General features: G+C 38.0%; 1 protein-coding gene across 14 annotated transcripts in view; it reads right to left on the minus strand.

Moving 5' to 3' along the window:
- KDM6A (lysine demethylase 6A) overlaps window positions 1-23,871 on the minus strand; it is a 159,301-nt gene that overhangs the window by 134,074 nt on the left and 1,356 nt on the right. The gene's annotated exons all lie outside the window — the stretch shown is intronic.

The following is a 23,871-nucleotide window of genomic DNA, read 5'->3' on the forward strand; positions in this document are numbered from 1 at the left end:
CACCTTGAAAAGTACCACAATAATTCCCATCAAGAGCTGTAGCTCTTCTTTGCCAGCATCTGCAAACGCCCAGTCTTATCGTTCACCCTTCCCACCTCACGTGGCAGTCTGAACGCAAAAAAAAGAAATGCAATGAGGAAATATGAGGAATACAGTCACACAACTAATGAATGGAAAAGCTGGTGTACCTCATTTCAGGAAAGAAATGATGTCTACTTGCGCTATGTAGCAATAACAGGTGTGGGGGTTACATTCATATAGATTTCAGAATTGGTATTTATGCACCACAAAGTGCAAGTCCAAATTATTTTAGCTACTAGTGTGCATTTGCATCATAATATGCACTAAACACCAAGTAAAATGACAATACACTCAAACATTGCTCAGGATCCTGCCAGAGTCTTCTGACAAGTAAAACTTCATACTGAGTTTTCACAGACAACACATCCTGAAAAATCCCGTAGCTGCGGGGTAAATAGCCATGCAGGTTGTCAACACAGACTGTTTTCATTAACATTCCCCTGGAGCTGGATAGAAGACCTCCTTCTTGGATAATGCTTCCCAAGCCCTATCAAATTTGACATCCAATATACAGATGAACAATAACAAATACCAAGCAGAAAAACATGCATGTATCAAGCTTAATGCCAATTCTCCATGTACCTCTATGTATTCACAGGGATACTACTGAATAGAAAATAGAGTCTGCTTCAAAGGACACAGCTCCTGGTATGCCCAGCAGGTCAGAAACTAATTCCATTATTGAGGGTATGGGGGAGAAGAGAAAAACGCTCAAAAATTTCACCAAAAAGCATTAAAACCATCTAAAAAGGACATTTATCCAGGATATGAAAGACCTAGGCTTTGCCTAATTTGAAACAAAGATTTAAATTTGAGTTGTCCACACTCATATCAAGTGCCTTAAGTATCAGATTCCAGAGTCAACCTCACTTTTAAGCCAAAGTCACCATTATGATTCACAGCAAGACACAGACTGAAGCTTCCACCTATACCTGGAGATCTCTGTTTTGCCTGTATATGACCTGTGTAGACAAGGTGGATTTTGTGATTTAAAAAACAAAGAATTGGATAAAGAAGAATGAAATCCATGAGAGGAATGGAGCCACACACATTTGTCTTGGTTGAACACTAACAAACATAGCCTAAATTACAAGTTCTTCTCAATTCCATCATGCTGCTACATTCCTTCTAACAGAAGGATTTGCAAATAGTCTTTTCTACTGTGCCCAGCTGGAAAAGGTACAATATCCCCTTCTGTTGGAACTAACTTTCAGTTACCACATACTCTGACTACTCAACGAACAACACTCCAATACTTGTGAACAAGAAGCCACCAATTCAAACCATACATAAAACAGTGCTCAGTAACAAGGGCTTCTACAACTACACATAACTCCTTAATATGTAACTCTAATTTAAAAAAAAACTATTAATAATGGTTAAAGTTGTGTTAGATTTCAATTTTTACAGTATAAGTTAAAAATTGTGAAATAACTGAAAAAACAATAATAGCATCCTCATCTTCAAACCATGATTAACAGCGTTTTATGAGTTTATCACAAAATTGCCTCAAGAGTCACTACACTTCAGAAAAAGCAATACATATCTCCAACATACCTATGTGCAGAGGCCAGTCCTCTGAACCAGCTAAAATTTTCAGATTTAAAAAAAAAAAAAAAAAGTTTACACACAGTTCACTACCCTTACACTGTTGATTTCATTTACCAGTCCTAAAATTCACTGAAAACAGCTAATGGACATTTTATTTCTTTAAAAAAAAAAAAAGTATATTTGTAGACTCAAAATTAAGAATTGCACAAAATTAAATAATTATAGAAGTAACTGATTATATACATTTCATACAATTGTTGAGAAGCTTTTATTTTTGATGAGCATACTGTACTCCACAGTATTCACTCCACAGAAGATGAGGTGTTTTGCTAAGTTAAAGTTAAGTATCTGACTCTCCAACTGAAGCTGTAATAGCTCAGGCCTTTAGGTGAAGGATCAATTCCTGTATTGTTTACAGGGGCAGGCATCATCAATTTCAAGCATACATTAATGCAAAACCTTAGAAGGAATTTGATTAGTTTTACAGGCAATATAGTTTCCAAAATGCAACCAACCTGAGACTGCAAAAATGCGCTGACACAGTGACCCAGGGCATAAAGTCACTCAAGAGTTTATCATTAAAAAGATAGTATCTTAACACTAAAAATTGACTTTTTTTTTTTAAGGTTTTGGATGAATGGGGCACACCCATGTCTTCCATTTCACTGTCACTAATGTAATCTATGTTTGTTTAAAGATTAAATTCACCTTCAAAGCAGCTCTGCTCTCGCCTTGGAAGGACTCAATGGCCTGATCATAATAGATCTTTAAATTGCCAGAATACACCAGTGTGAAAAGGACAGTCAACAAGAACACTTCTCAATGCAAGAAAACCTTATTTCCACTGAAGACTGGATTTTTTCAAGTACTGGTCCCAAAGAGTGGAACTAGTCATTGTTAGAAAAAGTATGTCATCAACACAAGGTATGTGGAAAGGTGCACACACTTTTATAGTCCCCTTCATTAATATACATAAAAACTCCACCATACACTGTAGAAAAATCCCTGTCAAAACAGTATGTCACCATGAACAAGCAATTCCCCTAGAGAGGAAACAAGGAAAACAGCAAAACAAAACAAAAATCTATGAACCAAGCATGACAGAGCCAGACACTGAATAAAGTTCTAAAAAGCACATTGGGTACAACCACAGAAGCAGCAAATAAAAGCTCAGACAGAATAAAGGAGCGAGCAAGAGGGAACACGCAACTTAGAGATGAAACCTTCGCCAGGGGGGAATGGCAGAGAAGTCGACAGATCACAATTTACTCAAGCCCTGAACGACAGCACCATCTTCACAGCATTATCATTCCATCCCTACTCCATCTGGCAGCACAACAGCCTCCCCATTATTACTCACCCAATACACAGCATCTCCACATAATAATCATTTCAATCATGCCAGTCACTCAGAGAACAAGTGATTAGCCCTTTGCAGAGAATTTTTGGGGAGGACGAAAACATACAAAGGTGAACATTTAAAATGCATCAAACTTAATTAAAAGACATTTTCAAGTAAGCATAAAAGGCAAAGGGTAGCAAGCAAGTCAGTCCTAAACGTCAATCTTTTTAATCCCTTTATTTTAAAGTGTCAACTGTAGTACAAAAGGTTCATTTTTCATAGCTTTCTGCGGTCACAGATTTTATTTATACCCAAAAAAAGGAAAACCCATCATTCTGGACTGCCTGCAGCCTGTCCTGTACAAGCAACAGGAGGCATGTAAGCTTATACTTAAACTCGGAAATGTGAATAATGCTTGCATGTGCAAGAGATTATTTATGTTGTCTGTAGACCACAGATGGAGAATGGGCATCTCATGAGGTACATGTGGCTTACAGGGAAAAACTCCTAACTATCGAGGTCTGCATTGCTGTTCAGTGCATGGAATGGCTGCAACTGCTTTCAACTTCTTGGCCAATTAGCACTGAAGAGCTACGGGAGAACAAGCTCCCCCAGCCAGCACAGTCAGGGCCTGGCGGCGCTGACTGGGGGGCCAGAGGTACAGGGCTTCCTCTCATCTGTTGTTCCTTCCTCTCCACATGCTGAGCAGGTGGAACAGCTCCTTAAGTGAAGCCTTTGACAGCTGAAGACAGGAAGGCCCAGCCCTGCAGAAAAAGCAGAACCAGGAGGCATGCAAGTAAGCCAAGGAGATGACAAGGATTCCTAGAATCAGAGCAGAGACGGGAAAGAACAAAGTTTTATAAGTTGTAGGCATAAGATTTAAATTTGTTAGTCTATTTGCAGACTAATAGGACAAACCACACAGACCTGACTCTTAATTTATGTTAATAAGAAAAAAAATAAATACAGTACACTGAAAATGTTTGAAACTTTTTTTGCTGTGAGATAACTTGAACAACTGAAAGTCTTTGTAGAGTATTAAAATCAAGTTTCCAGCTCTTGTTATTTCCCTGCCTCTCCAGACGTAAATTCTTCACTGCTAACTTTATGCTAGTCCCTCTCACACCCAGGCAGACTAAAAGGAGCAAAACCTCAATTTCATTCTCCTTATTGCCGCTTAACAGCACAGTTACACTGTACAAGGTGCAGCAAGCATAAATAAATTTGTCAAAATTTGTTACTGTTGTGTAGTAATGGAATGAGATTTGAAACTCTGGATCACAGTTTCCTGCACTTGTTTCACATACACTTCCACATGCTTTTGTTTTTCCTGTGAGTCAGAGCAAGCTTTACCTAAAATTCATTTTCACCGGTGTCCAAGCAGCACAAAATTCAACATAAAAGGTGAACTGCTGTACTATTGAGTACACTTATTAGTGGTAGCCTATCATTATCTCCACAATTTGCAGTCAAACGATTATTGCCCTTTGGACTGAATTTACAATATTATTTTAGGTCTATCAGCTGTAAATGAGATGAGGACATTACAACTATAAAACACACCCATCAGAATACCTTTGAAAAATCATCTGTGGCAATCTAGGAGGCATGTAGTAGTAAAACATTATATAACCATATAAGATCCTGAAGTCTGCAACAGGCTTATTAAAACTACTCAAAAAAACCTCAAGTACATTAATTATTGGATTATGAGGCAACAAAGCAAGACGAGTATATGCTGCCAACATAAGGCAGATGAAAAAAAACATACACGATTCTCAAGTTCAACAGAGGGTAAATTTCCAACAAAGATAAAATAAGATAACCATGATAAGTCAGACCAATAGTCAGCCTAGTGTAGCATCCGGTCTTCATGTTTACTAAAATAGCAACAATAAGAAATCAGCACAGCTTTTACATGCACACACATTCTTGAAAAAGAAACAAAAGAAAAAGGTTAGCATATAATAAAATTTTTTCCTAATACTTTCCTAGACTGCAGCAATTTAAGTTCAGGAACTTCCTGGGCACAGGTGGTACTGCTGTTCTTAACAGCTCTTAATGGATTTTCCTTCCATTGATTTGCCCCCACCACTTTTTAAAACCACGTCCACTCATTTAACATGAGTAATATTCAGCAGCGAGCAGTTCCACAGATTAAGTGCAAGGAACCATCTTCTGTTTGTTTCGAATTTGCTACCTAGTAGTTTCAGTTGATGCTCCCAAGCTCTTCCAATAGAAGAGACAGGGAACAACCTTTTCTAAAAAGCAGGAATTTTAATACCTTCTCAGCAGATTTGACCTACAGCATTCCAGACAACTTCCCTGTGTTGAGAAAAGATAAACTTAAATAAATTCAGAAGAGAACTGCAGGGATAAGAGGAAAGAAGAAGAGTCTCTCTTGCAAAAGGAACTCAGGACAGCTCAAATTATTTACCTTAGCAAATCAAAAGCTAGTATGACGATTTCTACTAGTACAAACAGGACAAACACTAGCGAAAGAGAAGAGGTATTTCAGCCAAACAACAATGTTGACTGACAAACAAATGTGTATTTCAAATTTAGATTGAAAATTAGAAACAGATTTTGAAGAATCAGAAAATTAGGAATTTGCATAGCATCTGAATGGAAACAGTAGAGGCAAAAGGGCACTTTTAAGTACTTTTTTTGATCACTTTTTAGACAGCAATCTTCATAAATGTAATGACATTACATGACATAACTGCTTGCAACATGAAGGGACAGGCTTCAAAAACAGCTGGAAACTCTCATGTAAACCTATGTATTCTTTTGTGTTCTCTCTAAAAGGGACTGGACAGGATTTCTGAATGCAATTTCTACCTGGGTGCGACAGACCAATACCAATTACTTACTATAAAGTGCTGAACTGTGAAACAAAGGGCTTATGCTCTTGAGGAACTTCTGGATGAAAGTATTTGGGAAAGCTTGGGTAAGAGATTGAACTAACTTCTTAAAATTTTGAACTACCACATCCCTACTGTCCAGACAGGAGGCAAACATATTGCCTGCAAGTGGATAGTATAACTACAGACCCAAAACCCACAGACAATATTTGAAATCTGGCCAGCTTCAACAACATAAATACATGTGGGATTCAGCGCTTGGATTCTCTCTAAAGAATCTCAACTTTAAGTTTTAATTAATGAAGGAATGCAATTTTTTAGAAGATTTATTTAATTTATTAAGAACCAAGCCCACCTATTATGGTCTTTTAGATTATATTTTGGCTTTAATTTCAACATTACTCTAACAAGACAAGTACTAACACTGCAGGTATGTCATTATCACTTAACATAACAACTGATGCTGCCTATCCTCACATGAACTAGCTTTCCTTTACACAGAGGTAACTGCTTTTCAAAATTCACTTGTGAAATAATTTTCTCCTAAATTTTAAGAAAAGTTAGTTTATCAACTCCCCAGAAAAGTTTAAAAGTAGGAGAGAATAAGAATATTCACAAAAAGACAGTAGCATTACATGTTCTGTTACATGCTTCCAAAACTTTATGTAGAAAAATAAAATGGTTTTGAAGCAAAAAAGTAAATTGTTATTCATAACTTTGTTAACAAACCATTTAAAGAGGTAACAAACAAACAACCCACACACTCTCCCCCACCAAACCCAAACACCAACAGAAATGAGACTGGATATCACTTTTTAAATAACTTTCGATGTCTCATGCCCAACATCCATTGCCACCCGTAGCATAGCACCAAAAGGATGAACAGCTCTCTGACATCAAGAGCTATCAATAATATGCTATAAGAAAAACAGGCATTCAGGAATCATGACGGTTTTACATGAGAAGGATTATTTTAAAAAGTTTTATAGTGCTAAGCTACCATCTCAAGTTCTCCCAAAGTAGTATGTTCCAAGTAATTGTTCAAAGCATTATTTTTTTTCCAAAGATGTTCCCCCCACCCACATTCAAAAGAGTAGAAGCATGCAATTTGCTTTCTGCTGCACCATTTATCTAGTTGGTAGGTTTCTAACTCAGACTTCCTCTTTTTTCCAAAATACATATAAGCAGCAACTGTCACCTATTATTTTGAAATGTTCTTAGTTCTCACAAAGCTCATCAATGCCAATTTTTCTCTCCAAAACAGAAATGTTACCAACAATACCAGAAGCAAATGACAAAAGAAGAAACAGATCCAGCAAAATGCAGCATTACAGTTGGATTCTACTATCATTTTTGTTCAGGTCTCAAGAATCAAATAACTTATTACTCATTTTCATCAACCCAAGTCTAAATCTGGCATGGTATTTTAAAATTTGAAAAGTGCTATTTTCAGTATCCACGTCCTAATGCTACTACTTGTTTTCACTATTAAAAAGCTACTATTGTCTAAAGCTATAGCTATATGACTATAGTGAAAGCTACAGATAGTGATCTCACTATTTTTGTAAAGTTTATCTGAAAATATATCTTTTAAATAGAAACTGTAACTCTAGGTTGGTGAAACAAGTTTTCAGAGTAACATGCTAAAGTATAAAAATATTAAGTGAAAAGACCTTTGTCAATAAAATTTAACACAGTTTGTTAACAAGTGGAATCTTGTGTGAGGCCTTCCAGAAGGCTTAGAGCAACTAAATAATATCCTGAAAACAGGAAATACATGTAACCACAGTTCTGTCCACAAAGATCTGACAACAGTCACTGGGAAGCAGCTGTTAGTACTCTAGCTGCATCAGGGGTAGCTGTACTCCACAGTCAAGGTATTAAGCAAAAAAGCATGAATTGTTGTGTTAGTAGTGATGCATGCAGAAAGACTTTCCCTTGAGAAATGTCATGAGCCTGACTGCTAACATGATCAAACGAAAGAACACTTCTGTGCCTCAAGAAAACCACTATGACTTATTTAGCACTGCCTTGTACAGGCAGGAGGAAAGCTCAGGGACACCTAAGCCACTATGACCATCAACAGTTGCTTAAGACAAGGATGACATGCAAGTCTCAAAGTCGGTGTAGAGAGGTAGATAATTGAGTATGGGAAAAAAACAAGTTTAGAAAAAAGCAGAGCTGGAAAGTAGCCTAAGAACTGAGCCATAGGAGTGCCACGGGCAGCTCCTCTTCAGTTGCAGACAGTGGCAAAATGAGCACATGCACATTACAGATGTGAAATGAGGGAGTGTCACTCATGGAAGTAAGAGTTACAGTTATGTCCATAGGCACAACAATTTCATTCCCTGGTTTTAAAAGTCTTGCTAAACCAGTGTGGAAGGACACAAGGTACCACAGAACAAAGTTCACTGCATAAACAAAAAGTTTGTGCTGTTGACACTGAATTTGCAGGGGAGGGGAAGGACAAAAGAAAGGATTCTTTCTCTTACTACAACGATCTGAGTAGTTGTGTTCCAGGGGAACTGCATATGGCAAAGCCATCGCTAGCTAAAGGATACTGTGCGATTCACAAATATCCCTCCCCCCTCTTGAAAATTCTGCTATAGTTTAAGAGGATTTATGGGTTGTGCATTCAAAACTCCCCCCAAAAAGCTAGGCTTGTATCTCATTCATTTCCAGGACTCATTTACAAGCACTGGTACTCCATGGCCTCATGTGCCAGATGGAACTCACTGGTCGGTTTGCGTGTGACATACAGGGTTGCAGGCGAGGCAAGTATCACATACTGCTCTGCTACAATAGCAGGTTTGCAATTTAGTGTCACCTGAAGACCAAAACACAATGCCACTAGGTGTACTTCTTAACTCAAGCTCAGCATTGCAAGCCTTCTCTGTCCTGTGATCTCCTTTCCTTCACCTACCATATAGCCTGATAGAAGCAAAACCTTTCATTTTCAGAGACCTCTACTTAGAGTGCACAATTAACAGGGACATTTACGTCCCAAATGTGGGCTACACCCCAAAACCTTGGGAGCTCCTCCTTCTACTGGTTATAGTGGTTTTAAACACGTGAGAGAAGATAAACATGTAACTTCCTGATTTTATCATGTGGCCCAAGCTATACGCTACCTCCGACCCCGCTGCATACCTGGGCTGCCTTCTCTACACTGTTGAGACATCTCCAGAAACACTATTTGGTTATTTACTCTTTCCTGTGTTAGAAACCTCACTACTCACAGTGTGCTGTTATCCATCTGCCCTTTCTTCCCTCCTCCCATTCCAGTCACACACTTTTTGTTATTTTTCATTCCAGAAAGCAAACCCAAAACTACTTCCAAGGCTTACATCCGTTACATATGGCAAAGTCTCACAGGATAGTTAAATTCAGCTCACTGGAGAAAGTTCTGGGTAACCATATCTACAAAGCTTTTGTAGTGGTTCAGACATATGCTTAAAGGGCATGAGGGGTCAACATTTCATTCACTGAGAACACAGAACACAACTCAGACCGCTAAGAGCTCAGGCATAACCAGTCAAAAACTGAAGGCTTTTACATATTGCCTGCATAGAAGTAGCTGATACTAAAATTAAGATATTTCCCCACAGATAACACAGGCTACATGCATAGAAATAAACCACTAAATACTTCTATGATAGCAGCTAAGAGAAAACTGTTGAGGACCATTCCAAAATATATGTGTGTATTAAAAAGTGCTATTACCACAATTAGTTAGGTTCTTATTGCATGTTTATTTGTGTATTACTTGAAAAGTATAGCAGTAGACTTAAGGAAAAGTGGAGAATTAGATGAATAATACTGAAAACAAACATTGTTTGAAACTATTTTTTTCTAAAATTAATGAGTATGTGCCTCCCCCTTCACCCACATCCTTTCATATCGCTACATGCAAACTTATGACCGACACCTCACACATCACAACATTTATGTGACAGTGGCCTAGGTGCATGCAGAATTCAAGACAAGCAGAGCTAGAAATTCTGCAGCGGGAAGGGAAACAATGAGGACAAGCACATAAAAAAATGAATCTGTTAACTTGCTGGAGAGATTCAGAGGCCAACATTACACAAGCAATGGAGGTTTAAGCTCTAACTGTTTCTAACCAGCCAAAGACAACTTATACAGCTCTACAGCTTCCTACAGACATATAAGTGCAACTTCATGGGCACTTTTCTGCACTAAATGCCACTTGGCAGTGGAAACTTCACCTCTCATTTCAGCTCAATCCCCTGAGCAAGTGCTGTGCAATAGTGTCTCCCAAGTGGTATCCCTTCTCCAAAGCTAAGGGAATCTTCCTTTAAGCTCTACATGCAAAGCAAGAGATCCAAACAGAGAGATAATCAAATGCAAAGATTTTGATATATGTGAAGGAAGAAAACCTAACATTTAATTTTTGATGTGCATTTCAAGGAGTAATACAACTCACCTTTACACCAAGAGCCAAAATTATTCAGAAGTAGCAATTTAATTTAATTCTCTCATCTGACTGTGGAAGGAGAGGCAGTATCATGGTACCCGCCCTACTCATTTACTGTCCTTTAATTTCAAAACAATGTGATTTCATTCTACTTAAATGAATTACCAATTTAACGAGCAATATGAAGTTACAAAAACATTGCATGATTTTAAGAATGTATCTGTTGTTTAATAATATTCTTCTAACTGCCATCTAAGTAACACTAGTCATTCCTCCCACATTGCAGATTTAATCCACAAATGTTTTGTTCAAACCAAGTTAAAAACAAGGAAAAACATAGTAGCTTATAATTAAAATGTAAGTTGATACAGCAGTTGCAACAGAGTAAAGGACTTACATAACTTGTGATACACCTTTTATTAAAGACAAAAAGCAACAACTCTATAAAAATGTTTCTTTCCTTAAAAACTATCACTTCAGTATAGTTTTCATCAAGAGAATATTCCATCCTAACCAGAGCTGAATCCTGTGCACTCATGGTATAGTATAACATGACATAGTTTTTCTGGTCATTTGAGATAACAGATAGCAAGATCACAATGACCTGGGCTTTAAATTACATTACTTGCAACAAGATTTAAGACTGAATGGAGTTTTTCACTCCTCAAAAAACATGGAAGATACTGAAAGCCAAAATTAATACAAGTAGTATCACAAGAGCACACGAAGGCCTCAGCTACATACAGCATTGCTGTTTTACAAAAATCAGCTCTACCACATTCTGTCTGCTCATACGCTAGGGAGTGTACGAGCAGAAAAAAATCATACACCTTGGTTCAAAACTCCAACTAGGGTAACAGTACCCAGCTCTAATAAGTTTTGATTCTGACATTGCACATAACAGTGCGATGATGCTAACAAAATAACTTCTGTCAGCATACACTGTGTAGGGATTGCCGAGGCAGAGAAAATGCCAGAACAGCTATAGCAGCAGAGACTACTGTCCAACTGAGATCCAACTGTGAACATAAACACAGAGGTTATCTGAATTTGACAGCACACTCGTTCTTAAACCCAGGTACCAACGTATACAGGTACCGATAACTACTACTCTTCAGTATTTTATTTTTTATTTAGAAAAGGGAATCACTGGCAATGTGCTAAATGAAATAGGTAATCTGCTTATGAGAACATACGAGTTAATCAATTTCAGCAATGACATGACAAAAACCTGGAAAGGTTCTCAAATACTACAGAAAAATCATGAAAATGAAGTCATTGGAGCAGAAATGTGTTCCTTCTCCTTTCCAGCTGTCTGAAGCCTGACAGACCTTAAGCTAGTCATTAATGAATTGCTTTGAATCAGTTTGTTCCATTTTTGGGTTCTGATTGTGGAAGTGAGAAAGCCCTGAGGAAAAAGTTGTGAAATGACCTGTAGCTGGAACTGTTTTCCTGTTTCAGTCAGTAAATCTGCGTATCTGCTTACCCACCCCTCTTGAGGCACAGTTTCCTGGTTTTAGAAAATTCCTACCTCCTTGTGCTGAAAAATCTTTAAAATAAGTGAGTTCTAATGCATTGGAACCAGTGCTGCACTATTAAGAAAGCTTCACTCTAATCTGATTGCTTAAAAAAAAAAAAAATTAGATTAAAAAAATCGAGAGCAAATTAAAATAATCTCTGAATATCAACAAGCTTTCTCTAGAAGATCCCTGCTGCTTGTCTGGACAATCTAAAATACCTTTAATCACTAAATACAAAAACTGAAGCAGAGCAGTGAGGCAAAACCCATAGAGTGCTTGGGAGGGGGCAGGTGTTGCTTAGGCCTTCAAGCAGCACCAAAGTCCTAAGCTGCTCCTCAGTTCCACAGGCACCACATGTTTGCTGAATCCTGAGAGCTTTTTGTGCTAAATGAGTGCTCTTACCCATTTTCACTTTCTCAGGAAGGTCACTTTCATCTCGAAATCATAATAAAAATCACTCCTTCCATCATTCTCCACAACTGAGTACCAAATACTGGTCTAAAGTGGAGGGCATAAACTATTCCATTCTTTCAAACGACCAAGGACTTAGCTTAATTAGCAATTAAAAGTAAGTAGTACAAAAGATTCCTTTCTCACTGGATATAATGGAGTCATCACTGTTCTCAGATTTTTGGCCACAATGCAAGCAAGCTTGAAGTTTGCAACTGGCATTACAGAAAAACATCCTACCATTCAAAAGCAAAAAAACAAGCTGCCATGGGGGAAGAAAATCAACTAATAAAGAAAAATACAACTTAAGATGACAGCATTTTTACTGACAAGGAATAAATAGATTGCGATATTCCAATTCCAGCTTTTTCCTCATACATTTTGGAGCACATCTACATTCCCAGATTAACTGAACACAATCTTCAATTGTAGATTTGTACAATTGTAGATGTGGCGCTTAGGGATGTGCCTTTAGTGGTGACTTGGCAGTACTGGGTTAACAGTTGGACTTTATGATCTTAAAGGTCTTCTCGAACCAAAATGATTCTACGATTCAAGATTAGGTATCACAGTCCTACACAACAATCGTATCCCTACCACACACAATTACCTAAGGAATCCTTACACAACCTTCCACAATTCTTCCAACTGTCCCAAATACATCTGCCTCCCTTAAAACAGATTTCCATACTACAATACAGCTTTTGCCGTGCTTTCAATTTATTTTTTTTTTTAACATAACAAGTGTCTCCTTTCCAGGTCCCATTCAACCATTAATACTTTTTTTCAATTACTTATATCAAAAACACTTCTAAAAATGTCCTGTATTGAGACTACACATAGAAAAAAAAATCCCAGCAAGACAGCAAAGATGGACAGCGTATAACTAATCCCAGAAAACTGTAAAAACTAGTAAGTTTTTTTACACATGAACTTGTAAGTTAGCAGAGCCCTCTTAAAGTTGAAAATGAGACCTTATTCTGCTCATTAGTTAACACTGACTCTGATGGTCTCTGTGATCTCATCTTACTTGGGCAACAAAAACTAACTCTGCTATAAGCACCTCTAAATCCTCCCCACATATAACCAGAAGAGGCATTAAAGCCATTTCAATCATTAATTCCCTCCACATAGTAACTACAGTTAAGAAAGCCCTCCACTACAAAACCTTAACTTGCTAATTTACATGTGCTCCTATGCTAAAGGTATACTGGAGGACTTTCATGAAGATGCCAGAAGAGGCTGGCTCAGATATGCATCTCTCTCATACCATCTAATGCTCAGAGTTTTGTTTTCATGCATAATTTTTTTTTTAAATTTATTTCCCCATCTCTTAAGCAAGGAATAGAGGAGTATGTACTGTCCTGATTCAAAATCAGCTGAACAGTTTCTAACTAGGGATTCTTTTTCAGAAATTATAAAAAGCTATACTCACCCTTTCCTTTGAATTAAGAAAGGAACAAATAAACACTCATTTCTTCTTAAAAACAAGCAAAAAAAATTTGGTTAAGAAGCAAAAGAGACCCTTAAGCCTAATTTGTTCATCTTTTTTAACAGCTAATACTTGAAATCAGATAGTTCTTCAACGAGTTTTGTAGTCCCTCATCTTTTAAATTTGTAATGTTCAAGTGTTAATGAAATCACAAATTCAAAGGCTCTGCCCTTCCAACCAGTAAAACCCAGGAGATTAAAAATATTCAGAAAAACACCAAAACTTTATGCATTCTTAGTCTTTATGAACCATGCTGTGTATAATCTACCTTTAGTTATTATACTTGTAACATGCCCAGAAGCCCCATTAGTTTACCAATCAATGTACTCAATTGTTGTACTTCTTTACTCTTCCCAATATCATCCCACTTTTTCTTTCCCACCAAAGATTGCTTATGACATGCTGTATGATGTTATATAATGGATGATATCCATTTCTCTTATTCTTCCACTTTATCTTACACTCTTTCTACACTTTGCTGCATTAAACTATACTGTTACATTCTCTAGATCAGCATCATTCTCCCTTACACAGGCTTTCAATTCCATACTTTAAACTATTTCTTGCCCTTTTAACATATCCATCTACATCTTCCATACTTGCTCAGCTTTCTTTATGCTTCAAATCTAAAGGCAGCAAAACACGACATGAGAACAGACACATGATAGTTGTTGGCCTTCATTTTCACCTTGAGGAAAGAGCAGAAGCAGTAGGTTTCTTTACTCTTCCTGTCCTAGGGGGTAAGGAGGGAAAAGGGAAGCAGCAGTACAAAATAAAAGACAGACGATGCAGCCAATGCTTCTGTTAAAGAAGCAGCGTTCTCTATCATGTCTTACTTTTACTTCAAAAATGGGAGCGAGCAGAGGCACTGTTATACTCAGGACTTACATGCTGTGAGTAACTCTTATTAAGCTTTTTCATACCCTCCACAAACCCTCCTCAATTTTCTTCTATTTTGTTCCTGTTTACCTTGGGTTTAGAACCTTTTGAGGCAGGGACCAGCACCATCAAGAGCTTAAATGCTACTTTAAGTTAGCAGCAACAGTTAGATGGCACACAGGAACAAGATTCAGGTAGCTGCTGGAAAGAATAAATATACTATGATTTCCACTGCCACTCCCACCCCTCCACCTCCCATTTTGTCTGCATCACTATGTCACCCATGTAATTCCTTGGTTTTCCACTCTTCCTCATATCTGATCTTATAAATATCCTTTTTCAACTTTTCCTCCACTTCCTTTAACTGAAAATCTCTTCCTTGTATTGTAACACTGTATTCTGAAAAACCTTCCCAGAAGACTGGTTCATTTCCCCAAAATCAAATGGAAGCCCGATTTTCAGTAGGCATCAGTTCAAACATAATTCATTAAGTACTCAACCTAGATCCCTCAGCACCTTTCTTTCATTCAGAGCCACATCCACAATCACATAAAACAGCTTCATGAAAAAGACTGAGTCTTCTTCTACAGTCCTTGTTACGTATATTCTGGCATTCTCTGCTACTGCACATATGTTCAGATCAGAACCTGTCCTACGTCTCCTTGTGGCAGACTAACTTCACAAAATACTAGGTCTTCCTTCAGAGAGTAATGAACCTAGGCCACTGCACTCATTCCATCCCTCCTCTCCAAAAAGAACTATACTCCTGACAACCTGTGCATCCAAAATATATGTAATTCCACCTCCCATAAGAAAATAAGGTAGCCAACCTTTCTGGTTATAAATATTCCTTACAGAAACAGTGTCACACTAAGCAGGACCCACCATAGCCTCCCAAATCTGTCTCTCTTAAAGCACCCATACAGCCTTTTTTGAGTCTGCATAATAAACTGTACTGGTTATTTAAAACTAATGAGTTTTCCATTTTTACTAATTATTTTTTATCTAAATCAGTTATCCAGCCTGATTCATCGCACAGACCAAAAAATGGTTTCACTACCACAGATGAGAAGCAGAGTGCTTAAAATTCTGTTACCTAGAGGAAAAATACATAAAACTAAAGCCTTAACTTCAATTCATTATTCTACTCTAGGTCCTTGTGCAAGTAAGTTTTCCAATCATAAGATAACAAAAATAGTGCTTAAATAAAAAGTGAAAATGGCAACTGCAATTGAAGTAACATAATACTACCCAAAGAAGAGACCTATTGGCTCTATTTTAAAAGCTGCTGCACTGGATCTTTTGACTAATGGTGAAAATGATATCCTGAAATTGTTCCAAATTTTTGAATTCTCAAAATGCAAGGAGAATTTTAATGAAAGGCATATTCACAATTCAATCTGCTTTAGACTTTAATAACTGATCTATATTGAGAAGTGAATCATAATCCTCAAAACACCACTGTGAGAAAAGGAAATGACTTAAAGCCATTTTAACAAACAACAATTAATTTAACAACTTACCACAAAGGAAATTCGTATGTAGACATATAGCGTTCTGGTTGTAATTCATAACACACTTTTACTCACTCCCTTTACAAAACTATAAATGAGCTCTTAATTCTACATCTTAATTAAACAAGCTTCTTCCGTGAACACTACGAAGCAAATGCAAGAACCATAAAGGAAGCTAGTTTGTCAAAACAGCTCTAACGGTAATCCATGCGTCCTCTTATACTCTAAAGTGAAAGTAACCAAGAAAGAATGTTCTTCAACTCCCAAACACACTTAAGGGGCTTTCTGTTCATTAACACGGTATTTTATTTACATAAAGAATAATTTCCTATCATTCTTTAGATACAAAGAATAGTATTCAGTATCAAGAATAATACCTGATCCTCTGCACAATGCTGACAAACTGAGGCTCCTTTTAAAAATGTACCATTCAACAAACTGTTAGGTTCACAAGCAAACTATCAAATAGCACATACTACTTTTGACAGTGTCAATAGAACTAGTCTTGAAAACACGCTTTCAACAGACCAGTCTTGAAAACAGCCTTTCCACAAGAGGAATTACAACTACTACAGCTATTTCTTTAATCTGTAAAACAGAAACATATAATGACATGTTTAATTATTTTCTCTTACTTTACAGAACTTCCCTGGTTCAATAAACTCAGATTAGACTCTATCAAACAGTTCCTCTCTCTCCTCATACCAAAAAGTTCTGCGCGGTACCAAGATTATCCTCTCAGGTACATCTATACAAATCCTGGCAGCCTTCTATAGGGTTCCAAACAGGATCACTGAGTTCAATTTTGTCTGTTTTTAACTACAAAGAAGTATTCTGCTGGTGAACAAGATTAACATTGTTAACATTTGCAAAAAAGACAATCAACTGGTCTCTATAAGGACACCTGAAGTTTAAAGAGCATCACTTCAGTTTTTAATTGTGAAGATATATTATTCAAATGTCACACTTCACACACCATAGCTGCAGAACATCACCAAAAAGGGAGGTTAAAACAAAAAGTAACTTATGTGAGTTGTAGATGTAAAATACAAGATAGGTGTGAAACTACAGGACTGGAAGTTGTATACATATACCTGTATGCATTCAGAGTGAGCACAATAATGCATCAGCTTCTGGAATTATCTGAACCAATACTAAAACCTGCAGCCTAGCTCAGGTATGTATTCACCTCAGACTCACAGCCCATCTGCTTAATTCATTTCTGCAGAAGCTAAGTCCTTTACAGCAGTAACTAGTTTTTTTTACACAAATATTTTAGTATTCTCAAACTACTAATACACACATTTTCTTCCCTTTCAGTCAGTTGAAAATATTGTGAAATCCCCCACATTACCCAAAAATCATATCAGTTGAAGACCAAGAGCAACAGTATTTGTTCACTAATCAGAGATCAATCTGAAGTTTAACTCATGAATCTTTAAGGCTGGAAACCAAAGCTTCATTTCTCCACAGAACGTAACTTTGCCTGATTCTCAGTGGGATAAAGAACAGTAGTGGGCTATGGCATATAGTTCTGGTGCTGAAAAGTCTTGTGACAAATGTTAATCAGCATAAAATCACTTTATAGCTATAAACATTTTCCGTGAGTCTCCTTAATTTTCTATCATCTTACTAATGTAATGAAAACAAATGGTTCTACACGTACAGAGTTATCCAAGTATGAAACATCTACTCTTTTCTAAAATGGTATAACAAACATATGGTATAGCTTTTAGATGACGCTCTCAACACTTACTTCAGATGGTATCAACACTTGCATACAGGCTTACCTCTGTAATTATCAAGTCCACTCAACCCACTATAGTGAACAAACAGCTATAAAGGCTGGCAAGAGACAGAGCACCATGCTTTTCACGAGCAAAAAGCACACCTGAATGCTATGTATAAACAAAAGCTTTAGTTTGCCTATTTCTTCTTCACATACAGAACCCGAGATTACCTGTGTAGAAATTTGAAAGCTAGAGTCCACAAGTATCGTGATCCACAAATGGATCAATGGAAGGATTTCAGTGGTTAAATCATTGAAATGGAAGGAAAAAAATTGTGTCCTATATTTGACACAGGTTTTCTTCACACTTTCAAAAATTAAATTATTTATCAGAACTTCTATTCCTTAGCTGCTAAAATACAGTAATATTTCTCTCTTCTTCATCACAAATTGCTGTCCGCTGTGTCTGTTTGATTATTAAGTCAGTAGGGCATGGATTATCTTAAGTCTATGCATATGTATCACTTAAAGAAATGGATGACTTCAGCCTCCACACTCAGTAGACCAGTTCTTAGAAACCACAATATGTAACATTTATTCCATAAGAAACGTGAAAAGCTCCTATAACAAAGAAAAATCTTATATTGTATTCCCTATTAATAGTCTCCTGATAGAGAACATAAAGTTTACAGAAATGCAAATACCAATGTTAGCTGTCCCGAAATCTTAACTGCACTTCTACAGAAGCACATTGTTTGTAAAGATGAGGTCCATCCTTGCCTTTTTATTAACATATTAAAATGACAACTGTAACATTTGTAACTTCATTGATTTCCTTGCCTTTGGGAAGTAGTAAAAACACTGCACTTTAAACTTAAACATCCAAAACATTCAAGAATGTATATTCTGAACAATAAAAAAACCTATTTTAAAGAAATATGCCTTCAACAGTAGTTTTGAAAATATCAAAACATGCCAAGTATCTCATCTGTTAGCAAAAAGTACTGTGTGATGTCCATTTAAAAAAAAAAAAAAAGAAAATAATTGGGTTTAATACCAGATGAAGTACCAAGTCTTTAAGTACCAGGATACATAAACATCATATAGACCGGAATTGTCATTTTGAAGTATAAACATGGTACAACCGTGAAGTATAGAATGTGTAATCTATTACACCTTAATTGGATCCTAAAAAACCCTACCCTATTAACATAAACCCCAAATTGCATACAGAAAAATACCGATCTTAAAAAAAAATCTACACATCTGCCCCAATTATCCAATAAACACACGTAACAATTTTTCTTCAATTCTTAGCAATTTTACTTCAATCTTTCTACTTCCAGACACCTTCAAAAATGGCTAGAAAACCAGCTCTACCCATAACACAATTTACAAAACTTTAACCAATTTCAACTTGTTCCACATTAACAGACAGTATGCTAGATAATAAATAAAAATAAATGCAGAACATATTAAAAAGAAACCACATAAAGGAAGAGCTCAGATAAATTTACAGAAATTGGAGAGGCTGCCCACTTCCTGGAATGCTTTACAAATGTCTCATGGTACCAATTCCCAGTTTCTCAATTCCCAGCACTGCCATTATATAAAGGCAAACACTATAATTCCTTTTAAAGCAATATTTATTTTGATGAAAATAAATTAAGCCAAAACATTTCCAAAGTTATTTTACAAAAAGGTAACTTTACTACACTTAGACTAATCTGCTAAATGTTTTCCTGCATAATTATTTTTCAAGCAGTCTAATTAAAACTGAGGATATTTAATTATAGATTAGTAGAAAATTAACATTAATGTCAACACTAAAGGGACAAAGTCAATATATACTAATTCACACTGTCCGGAACTATTTTTAAACAAGCAACACCTACAATTATAAGCAAGATGAAAGAATATTGTCACTGTGCACTTATTTTGTATCCTTAATAAAAGCACAGATAACCACTTTGTTAATTTTGTCAATACATGTGGCCTTTACACAAAAGAAATATCATTTTTAAAATCAACTGGAAAACAAAAGGGCTGCAAAACCACAAAAGGTAACACAGAGAGCAAAAACTGGCATATCACATGCAACTACTTCATTTCTCTTTAAATCAACTTCAATATCAATTACTTTTAAACGGAAAAATGCTTCAAATTTTTACTACAGGATATGACAAAATGATTAAACTCAATGAATAAGAATTAACAAGCATCTTTTACACAATACATTAGATCGGCTACACCAACCTAAATCTGTAGAGAAGCCAAATAATTATAGCTTATGAAACCAAGGTTTATCACTGAAAGTAAGTCAACTTTGGCTAAACACTGGAAGTATCAATAAAAAAAGAAAAGAAAAAAGAAGGAAGGAAGAAAGAAAGAAAGAAAAAGGAAATGCTTTGCAATTCACTTCCAATACAATGGATGTTCTCCCCCTCCCCCCCCCGCCCCAAGTAATCTTTAAGCTTCACCTCCTGAAACATCTTCCTGGGAGAAAAAGACATCAAGATAACAGCAGGGTTCTTGGTTTTGGTTTGGGGTTTTTTGCTCCTTCACATGAATGTTCTTGTCAACTACAGAAGCATGATAGTGAGCACTTTTTCCTATACAAGACTGGCTACATTGGATTTTCAGCATTTCAACCAGTTTGAAAGGTGACCTCTCTTTCATTTTCACTCTCCTCTCCCTCAAAACCACACACTAGCTGCAAACTATGATTCCCAAGCTCCTTTTCTGCAAAATAAACAAAATTTTTGACAACAGAAAATTCTATTCCTCTGTCATGCATACTAACAACATGTACACCATTACAGGAAAGTTTGATTTCTTCTGGCTTATCACACATCCAATACATGGAGCAACAATACAATATTCCTGACCTTTAGTCTATATCTTCAATAATTCATAAAATCGTATAGATCTGATGTCTTATCTGCTCTTTTGATTTGCTACGCCCAGCAGCAGGACTCAGTTTAGTTCACAATACTACACCCATACATCCTACAAAGCAAAAGCTACCAAAAAAGGGGGAGTCCAGACCTGGAGCATGAATAAAACCCACAACCATGTTAAAGCTCCAAACACGAAGCTTCCTCCATCCCTGAAAGACATCCCAGATTTCTTCTTATTAAGCTCTGTCAGGGTGTGGCTTCATTAAACCAGAGTTCCCACTGCAAAGGCTTCATGAAATCTGCAGGTCGGCCTGCAAGTGGCTTAAGCCAACACACTGCCTCCCGATGAGTGAGCCTCAGTAAAAACAATAGTAGTACCTCCTTGTATAGAGGCACCAAATTTAAGCCCACAACAGAATCCTGCTGCTGCATAAGTACCCATGCGGATAACAGAGCGGTTCCCTCAACGCTTCCAACCCAGGACCTCACCTTCCCCCCCGAGTCAGTGTCCTACCACCTTAACCACAGGTAACCACGGAACACTGTCAGGCACTCAACAGAAGAGACACTGCTACAGCCTGCCTTTTTTAAAAGGTGCAATAGTGGGTGTACAATTCTCACATCAAGGGGAGGGCCAATAAATTTTTGCCTTTGTGAAGGATTCCTCTGGAAACACAACTCAATGGCTTTCCTTACCTGCTATACTTGCACATAAATCTCATGTTACTTTATAATGCGCTGGCTTGTAGATTCTGAAATCAGTCAGTTAGGATTTCATAATTATGGAGTCTAGGGTCTTTGTTAGCTGTTGTTGCTCCATACACAAAAGGGAAGATTTTGTTACTATTACTGTAAAACCTATTAATTAAATGCACATACATATGGCCACACTTTCTACAATAAAAATTAAGTGTTACATAAAATTAAAGTGATTTGCTAGATTAATTACTCTAAACCTTCCTGTACGGTATAGACTGTATGCAGCTTCACACACACAGAAAAGGAATTAAGTAACAAACATCTTAAAAATAACAACTTCTTACTTATGGATAACAGTAATTGAAACACGTGCACATTCCCTGAAAGTAAAAAGCACAAACAAAACTGAAGCTGGTTCAAGCCAAGAAATTCCTCTCAAACATCTCTGCACTGAACATTTTAATCTTAATCTTTCTACTTCCTTAACAATCTACTTTTCTCTAAGACAAGTTTTACAAAGAACGTGCTTTGTGAGTTAGCGTGCAATTCATAAACATCCAAAACACTATCAGAAAACTGAGGTGAAATAGTAAAATATATTTTGTTGTTGGATTTTATTTTTTTTTTTAGTATTCACTGCATGGATTCATACATTGATAGGAGAACATACAACGATATTTCTAGAAATATACTTCAAAACTATCAAAACACCCCACAACTTCATTTGTCTCAGACTATATACCAAAACTTTAATCAACTGGCATAAAAAAGAAAATGCATTATATGCAAGAAAGGAGTCAAAACTCAACTAATACACTAAATTGCTGCCTGCATTACTTATTTTTACAGTACATAAAATAAAACCTAACGTAGTGATGTTATGCGACAGATGATCTAACTACATATGATGCTTTTATTTTCTATCTGGCATCCTTAAGCTCTATCCCATATATGATTCTAATATTTCTGATAGCGTCAACAGCATTCACAGAGCAGACGTTAATTCTGGTCCACTAACAGTTAACATACATTATTTAACTGGTCTGACATATCACTCCCCTACCTTTTTGATTTATCGGATGAAGTACTTTTATAAATAACTCTGAAAATCCAAAGGAAACCACAAGATTTTTAAAAATATAAGCACAAAGAAAAGTGTACTTGTTTTTCCTTCCATCCCTCCCCCCTCCCCCCCACGTCCTGACATTGAGCTTTTCCAATCATGCCAGAAATAAACATCCAAACACAAGTGAGGGCCTAGGCTGCTGAATTCAACACACTTTATAGTCAGGTCTTCAGATCAACCAAGACCAGCAACAGAAAAAAAAAAATTCTTCACATGAAAATATCAGCGTACAGCACGGGCACAACAATAGGATGAACAAAGTGTCAAATGCGACGCTTCTGACAGGAACAAGTCTGAAAGCAGGAACCAGAAGAACAGAGTCCCCTGCTTCAACCGCGTGATATTTTAAAAACAGTTCGACGTATTGTTACACAAATGTTTTCTTCGCGTTTAGTCTTTAAATACGGCTGGCAGACACAGCCTGCACAGCCTTTGTCAACAGCTTACGGATGGGCAGCAGAATGTGCTACAGGTTGATAAGGAGGACGCCGGTGCTGCAAACGCCCTGCCTGCAGCAGGAAAGCACCCAGAAAGAACTTGCAATGCGCAGGAAGAGTTTCCCTCAACGTTCACCGGGGGCTTCAGGCTCCAGGCGACGTGCATATTCGTTCCCGGTATTTGTTTCGTGTTTACCTCCCCCCCCCCCCCCCCCCCGCCCCTTCTCTTTCTCCTCCCTGTCCGGCCATCTTGGGCCGACAGGAGCAGCCATTACTTAACTAAATGACAGGGCCAACAACTTTTCACAGAAACAAACATCTCTCTCAAAAGGCCGGGCAGGCTCCAGCAACCTGCGGGCCGTCCCGCTCCCTGTCAAGCGGCCCGGCGGCGGGGGGCCCGACGGGCGGGACACGGCTCTCGGCGAGGACCTGGCACGCTGGAGGCAGCCGGGCCCGCAGAGTAAACAAGTCACTCGGCGAAGGGCTCCGGGAGCCGCTCAGCGCCGCGCCCGCCCCGCCGCGGCCCGCCCCGGGCCCCCCGCTCCCTCTGACTCCGGGTCATCTTCCTCCCCCCGCCGCGCCGCGAGGCGCACCCGCCGCCCAGGCAGGGCGCGCGCAGCCGCCGGCCCCCGCCGCGCGGGGCGAAAATCACGAGGGAGGGTCCGGGGAGAGGCCAACGTCAGCAGCGCCTCGCGCGCGCCCTCCTCCCCCCCCCCCCCCGGCCGCCTCCTCCTCCTCCTCCCCCTCCCTCCCGCGCCCCCTCCCCCGCCCCGCCGCTTGGCGTTTGCTCCCGGCCCCGGGCTCCGGCCCCGGCGCGCGGGCACTTTCCCGTCCCGGGGCCGAACGGAC

This window comes from Grus americana, chromosome 1 (genome assembly GCF_028858705.1).
Source record: "Grus americana isolate bGruAme1 chromosome 1, bGruAme1.mat, whole genome shotgun sequence".
Taxonomy (NCBI): Eukaryota; Metazoa; Chordata; class Aves; order Gruiformes; family Gruidae; genus Grus; species Grus americana.